This window comes from Mus caroli, chromosome 10, assembly GCF_900094665.2.
Source record: "Mus caroli chromosome 10, CAROLI_EIJ_v1.1, whole genome shotgun sequence".
In the NCBI taxonomy this organism is placed as follows: Eukaryota; Metazoa; Chordata; class Mammalia; order Rodentia; family Muridae; genus Mus; species Mus caroli.
This window is the reverse complement of record NC_034579.1, coordinates 57576215-57583825: the sequence shown is the minus strand read 5'-3', so window position 1 is coordinate 57583825 and position 7611 is coordinate 57576215.

Here is a 7611-nt window from a genome sequence, read left to right as displayed (position 1 = left end):
CTAGCCGCAGACTGACTACCAAGACATCACCCTCCACCAGAACAATGAGAGGATGCTCTGAGCTCCTCCCAGCCCATTAGGAGAAGTTAAGTCAGTGCAAATAACCATAAAATTAAACCCACCCAGGGAGGGCCATTGATTGACAATTGGCATAGCTTGCCAGATGCTACCTAGTCTAAGAACTGCCTTGGCCTCTCCTGGCCATGCTGTCCACCCTTGGCTTTGCAGGGTGCGTTCCCAGCAGGGAAGGCTCCTTCACTTATGCTTGCTGCTGGAACTCCAATTGAAGGTCTGGCAGGTTTCCCATATGTTGCAGGATAGAGGCCAGCCTTGCCCCTGGTGCTGGAATCACCCTCTAATCTAGTTCTGGAGCCTAAATCCACCCCCAAGAGATTAGAGACGCTCCCACCATCTAATTAACAAGATGGCCCCCCACCCCCACCGCAGAAAGGAATGAGGGCAGAAGGAGAGGATGCCTGATTAATCTGGGAGCCCAAAAAGCAGGCTCGGAGATCACCGATGCATACTTAAGACCCCTGCTAATGGGTCAGGGCGGTTCTAAGCCTGAGACCCAGAGTTCCGATTCTTCTCAGCCCCTTCCTACTTCAAGTCTTATCGCCATAGACGCTCTCCACGCAATTTTAAAACGCTACGCGTTGGTGAGCATATCTGAACAATTCCTCCTACTGATCCTTGTGCTCTGATAGCAAAATCTCAGCGACTATTGGAAGATGCCCCCCTTTCTTCTCGTGGGACAACCTGAAAAGGATTAGACACTCACGGCCCCTCCCCTGCACCCGAAGAGCAAGCTTCGGGATTTGGAGCGCGGTGTTTGCTTCTGGCCTCTGTTGGCTTACATAGAAACAAAAATCATAGCTTTGAGGCCCAAACTACCGGAAAAGCTCAGCCTCAGCGGCCAGTGTTGTTTGTTCTTTGGAAAGGAGGGCCTGAGTTAGGAGACAGTAATGACTGGAAATTGAAGGAAATTAAAATGATCAAAAGTCAAGAGTACAACACCACCTCTCTACTGCCAACTTTTGACATTCTAATTAGGATACATGCTTATGCAAATCAGGGTTGTCACTTTTCCCAACTCAGCCTAGTGCCTACAATTGTTCCTGAGATCAGAGCAGCGAGGCTGGTTGGTGACATGATTAAAACTCTCCCAGAATTTGAGGGCAAATTGGAAGGTAGTCTCCAGAGATGCCCTAGTTTGTGTGCAGGCCGGCACAGCTGGGCTTTTGTCCTGCTAGCCACCAGGACGCCTTGAATTTCTCCCATCAAGCAAAATAGAATGTGACATTGAAGCTTTGGCCCTCAAGAGTGGAGTGGGAGGCAGCTGTGTGCATCAGGAAGTGGGTTTGTGGCGTTAGTCCATGCAAGGCGCACAGAACGTTCTACTCTGAGAATATAGGAAACAAAGCTGGTCATGGATTAATAACTATAGACACTGTAATAGACGCATGTCTGGGGGTAGGGGGCTGCTTTACATATTTTTTAAAGTATTCATTTATTTTATTTATGTGAGTACACTGTAGCTGAAATAAAATTAAAAATGAGTAGGCTGGAGAGATGGTTCAGTGGTTGAGAACATGTGCTGTTATTACAGAGGACAGGAGTTCAACTCCCAACATCCACTCAAGCAGCTCACAACTGCTTGTAACTCCAGCATCCAAGGGATGCTCCTAACTTCAGGCATATGCACATATATATAGACATACACAGAGGTCCATGTAAATAATAATAAGAATATATATATATTTTTAATGAAGCATTCACTATTGAGAGAACATCGGTCTTGGTACCGAAAAAATCAACTTCAACTTATTTATGATGTATTTATTTTTGTTTTATGGGCACTGGTGTCTTGTCTGTATGTATGTCTGTATTTGGGTGCTGAATCTCTTGGAGCTGGAGTTCCAGACAGTTGTTGAACCCCAGTCCTCTGGAAGAGCAGGCAGTGCTCCTAACCACTGAGCCATCTTTCTAATCCCCCAAAATCATTTTTCAAAGACATCAACATGCAAAAAAAAGCACAGCTCAATGGTAATAAGGGATTTTATGGCCCAGGAATATAGATTCAGTTTTCTCAAATTCCAAACTGCTTAACAACTTTGTGAAAGTTTTTTGTTGTTGTTGTTGTTACTGTTGTTGCTTTACATATTTTATTTGTTTTTTTTTTTAAGTATTCATTTATTTTATTTATATGAGTAGAATGTAGCTATCTTCAGACACACCAGAAGAGGGCATCAGATCCCATTACATATGGCTGTGGCTCTCCCATTACAGATGGTTGTGAGCCACCGCATGGTTGCTGGGAATTGAACTCAGGACCTCTGGAAGAGCAGTCAGTGCTCTTAACCACTGAGCCATCTCTCCAGCCCTACATATCTTATTTGTGTAAGGGTTTTGACTGCGTGTGTATGAGCAGAGTGTGTGTGTGTGTGTGTGTGTGTGTGTGTGTGTGTGTGTGTGTGATCCCTGTGGAGGACACAAGGCACCATCCATCCTCTGATTCTCTGGAACTGGAGTAATGGATGGTTCTGAGCCACCACATGGGTGCTGAGATCCTGATAAGAGCACCAAGTGCTGTTATGTGTATGTTTGTGTGGTTTTTCTGAGACAGACTTTCTCTATGGGTTGTCCTGGAACTCACTATGTAGACAAAGCTGGCCTTGAACTCAGAGATACAGCTGTCTTTGCCTCCCGAGTCCAAATTGAAGGGCTATGTCACTAGGCCCAGCCTAGAGTTTGTTCTTTTGTTGTTGTTTTTGTTTGTTTGTTTGTTTGTTTGTTTTCGAGACAGGGTTTCTCTGTGTAACCCTGGCTGTTCTGGAACTCACTCTGTAGACCAGGCTGGCTTCAAACTCAGAAATCTGTCTGCCTCTGCCTCCCAAGTGCTGGCATGTGCCATCACTGCCTGAGTCTGGTTTTTTTTTTTTTTTTAAATTTATTTATACATATGAGTACACTGTAGCTGTCTTCAGACACCCCAGAAGAGGGCATCGGATCCCATTACAAATGGTTGTGAGCCACCATGTGGTTGCTGGGAATTGAACTCAGGACCTCTGGAAGAATAGTCAGTGCTCTTAACCACTGAGCCATGTCTCCAGCCCCCAGAGTCTGTTCTTAACAGGCCAAGACATCTCCACTTTCGAGAGCAGCGAGTATTCTTAACTACTAAGCCAGCTCCATTCATGATGACTTTATAGTAACAGAACAAAGTGACTCAGACATAGGTCAAGACGTCTTTAAAATATGTTGGTGGCAACATCAGGTGGGTTACAGTAAATCAAGGTAACCTGCGCTGTGGCCTTGGATGCCTGCTGAGTTTCTTAGCTTTTGAGTTGGTGGAAGCCATGGCTCTGTTTATATGTTCTTAAAAGATTACCACAAAAAAAAAATTTACCTCCTGGTCATTAGGATCTTAGTGTTGACTTACATACTATTCTGCTAGACTCCTCCCAGTGACTTAGCATCGCTTGTGTCATCACCTGCCGCCATCACTATGGTCTCTGCCGTCGCCACCTACACGGCCCCAAGGTATGTGTGGCTTGGCAACGTATAAGCAGACTGCATGCTACCCCAGCGACTCCCCCTCTTCTCTCTTCCTCCCTCTCCCTTCTCACTCTCTCACCCTTTCCCTCTCTCTGTTCTGCTGTCCCCTCTTTCTTTCCTTCTATTCTCCTCTTGTCTCCCCTTTCTCCACCCTCATGGCTCTGTGGGCTTCTGCCCCTTCTCCGAGTCCTCCCTTCCCTTCTCCCACAATAAACCCCCCTTATACCAGGTCTGTTGCATGGCATGATTTCTCAGAGGGACACCTTGGCATGGGCCCACCAGGTAGGTACCCTTTACCCCCACCGCCACCAAATTATATTCCACAAATTATAATTAGGCCACAAATAGATGTAGGCAACTTGGTTTGGGATCTTTAACTTTCCAAGTGCACTTAACACAGAGTCTTATATTGCCTGTTTGCAGTTTCTTTCTTTTCTGGGAACTTTGGCTCACAGGGTTTGTTGGTTGGTTGGTTGGTTGGTTGGTTGGTTGGTTGGTTGGTTCTGCTGTTGATTGTTGTTTGGGGTTTATCTAGGCCAGGATGACCTTAAACTTGCCTCCTGAGTACTGAGGCCACAGGTATGTGCCATCCTGCCTAACAAATTTGCTTATCTTGTCCCCACCCCAACCCTCTGCCAGTACTGGGAATTATATGTAAGGCCTCACTCATGCTTGCTAGGCCCTGTGGTTGCCAGGTTGGGCAGGCACAAGAGCCTGCAACCCCCTGGCCTTGACCTCCAGAGCCACGGGTATTATATAACCCACCAGGCCTGGCTGCTCATCTTCTTAGAGGAAAAAAAAATCACAAAGAATCTGGTCTTTAACAGGAGACCTAAACATGGGGATGCAGGCCTGTATTCCTTGCTGTTTGGGAGACTGACTCCGGGAGTTCTGGGCCAGCCTGAGCAACAGAACAAACAAACAAACAAACAAACAAACAAAAAGTGTTTAATGCCAGCATTCTGGAGACAGAGGCAGGCAGATCGCTGAGCTGGGCGCCAGCCTGGTCTACAGAGCGATATCCAGGACAGCCAGGGCTACACGAAGAAACCATGTCTCCAAAAAACAGGAAGGAAGGAAGGAAGGAAGGAAGGAAGGAAGGAAGGAAGGAAGGAAGGAAGGAAGATAGACAGACACACACACATAAATATTTTTTTAAAGCCGTACAATCCCTTTTGTCATATATATATATATATATATATATATTCAAAAAACCAAGAGTTGGGGCCGGAGCAATGGCTCAATGTTTGAATACTTGTTGCTCTTGCCTACAGAGAACTTGGGTTCAATTCCGAGCACCCATATGATGACCCACAACCATCTGTAACTTCCAGGCACTCACATGGTATACATTCATACTTATAAAATAAATCTAATATAAAAATGAGACAGAGAGAGAGAGAGAGAGAGAGAGAGAGAGAGAGAGAGAGAGAGAGAGAGAGAGAGAGAGAGAGCCAGGCAGGTATGGGCCATTCCCCTCTTGAGAACCTGGCAGCCATGAGTGGGGATGGGATGAGGGCCATGGGTAGTAAGTTCAGTGCTTTTTATGGAAAGTTTTGATTGGAAATTTTTAAACATTGGGAGCCTTATGGCTGTAGCAACTCAGGAGAGCTACTTCCAGGCCTTGGAGATCACCCATCCATCCTCCATGGTGCCGAAGGATGCTTCCTCCTTCATCTAGAAGTGTCCACGTCTGGTCTGACAGCAATTAATGAGCTTGAATAAAGCTGCCCCAGGCAGGCTGAGCCCAGTGCTTCCTAGCTTTGTTAGGAAACCGTAACAGAATCGCTATGGGCTAATTAATTGGTCTTCAGGTAGTAAGTACATCAAAGATATCTTGGGTACCCTGGGAAGCCTGAGAGAGTCAACCAGCTCAAGATTGATGAAGGGCTGCTGAGGTCAGGCTTCGGAACACAAAACCATCTGCTGGCTCTCTGGGGCTGCTACCTGCAGAAAAGCAATTTTAGAAGAACAGGTGCTGGCTTTTAACTTAGCCTTTCTTTTCTTTTATGCTGAAGTCATGACTTTAGCCGGGAAGAGCCTCCAGTTGGCTGATGAAATTCACAAACTGCCCATCATACCTTAAAATAACCCGGCCCAACGGTATTACGATAACCTCGACTGGCTACTGCCTAAAGTCACAGACCACGCATCCCTAGGCATGGCCACTCTGACCTCCCCAGAGTGTTAAACAGCAGAAGGGCACAGTGAGTCCTAGGCCCTGTCCCAGAAGACTAAAAACTAAGGAGCATTGTTGCCCTCCAAATGGTACATGGCTGCAGAACAGAGCGTGCAGCCCATCCCCTCTGTATAACATGGATGAGAGCTCAGATGTCCTTGGTTTCTGGTCCCTTGTAAGTGGCTCAGTGGCTGAGTATTTTGAGTGCTCTGTGATGGTGAGCCACGTGTTTAGTGAGGACGGTTCAAAGACATCTTTGCTCCATTAAAAACAAAACAAGGGCAGAGTGGTGGGGTGGGGGTGGTGCACTGATCTTATCCCAGCAGAGGCCATGCATCTGTCTGAGTTCGAGGCCAGACTGTCTATAGAGCTAGTTGCAGGACAGCCAAGGCTAAACAAAGAAACCCCATCTCAAACAAACAAACAATAATCAAAACCAAACAGGAGCCATTGAGGTGGCCTAAACACCCGTTGGCACACCTCCAACACCCCCACGCCCGCTTCTAACCTTTCCCCAAACAATTCCACCAACTAGGGACCAAGCATTTAAATTCTAGCAGCCACACGCCTTACACACACAGACCAGCATTGGCACGCACACTCACCAAGAAAATGTAACAAGTTAAAGAGTTTCCCTTGAGAAGAGAGAGCTCCTGTATCCTGCTCACACAGGAAGTTGATTTCCTGGGATTTTCTTGACTCTGCTCAGTACTCAGCACTGAGGCTGCCCCCACCCTAATGTAAGTCCCTCAGCTCGGTAGACCCCGCCCACCACTATCTACACGATGCTGATTTTGCAGGCATGGAGTTCTGGGGTTATGAAGACTTCTGCCAAGGTTTCTAACGAGAGTCTAGCAAGCCTTCCTGTGTGACAGGTCAGGATCCCTGAAGGCAGCTCATGGAGAGGGTTGTGAGAAATGATGCTAGATTTCCCCAGAAGTGAGCTAGGTCCGTTATTCGAGATGACTACTTGGCAGTGCTGCAAATCAGTGAGTGGAGCAGCCCAGGAGAGTGGCCACATGGGCTGCACACAGCAAAGCCATAGAGGTGGTTCCTTTCAAGCTCAAGTCATGCCACTCTATGCACCTATGCCAGATGCTGGCCATGGGGCCACCGGATTTAATGTTTGCTCAGCTGTGTCTCCGTCTCACTTTGGTTCTTATCTTCGAGGCAGTTTTTCAGACTGTTTATACAAACGGGCCCTGATGCAGTACGATTCTACTTAATACTTTCTCGACTTTATGGTGGTATGCAGATAATACACATCTGGCAGAAAATGTGCTCTGGATTTTGAATTTGGGTCTTTCCTCCCGAATAGTAATGTGTAGTTCTACACTCAAGTGAAGTTGGCAGCCTTAGCAGATGGAAGCGCCCTGTCAGTCACAGGATCTCACATGCACACACTATGGACACACTATGAATCTCACATGGACACACTGTGCGTGCTGCACTCTGTTCCTGAATGTGATGTTTGGCAGGGTGGGCATGGAGTTAGTTACTTTAATGTTGCTATGTGAAAACACCGTGACCACAAACGACTCACGGAAGAAAGGAGTTGGGGGTGGGGGCACTATGGTCTGAAAGTGTCCAGGCTGGCAAGATGGATCAGCAGGTAAGAGCACTGACTCCTCTTCCAAAGGTCCGGAGTTCAAATCCCAGCAACCACATGGTGGCTCACAGCCATCTGTAATGAGATCTGATGCCCTTTTCTGGAGTGTCTGAAGACAGCTACAGTGTACTTACATATAATAAATAAATCTTTAAAAAGAAAGAAAGAGGAAGGAAGGAAGGAAGGAAGGAAGGAAGGAAGGAAGAAAGAAAGAAAGAAAGAAAGAAAGAAAGAAAGAAAGAAAGAAAGAAAGAAAGAAAGGAAG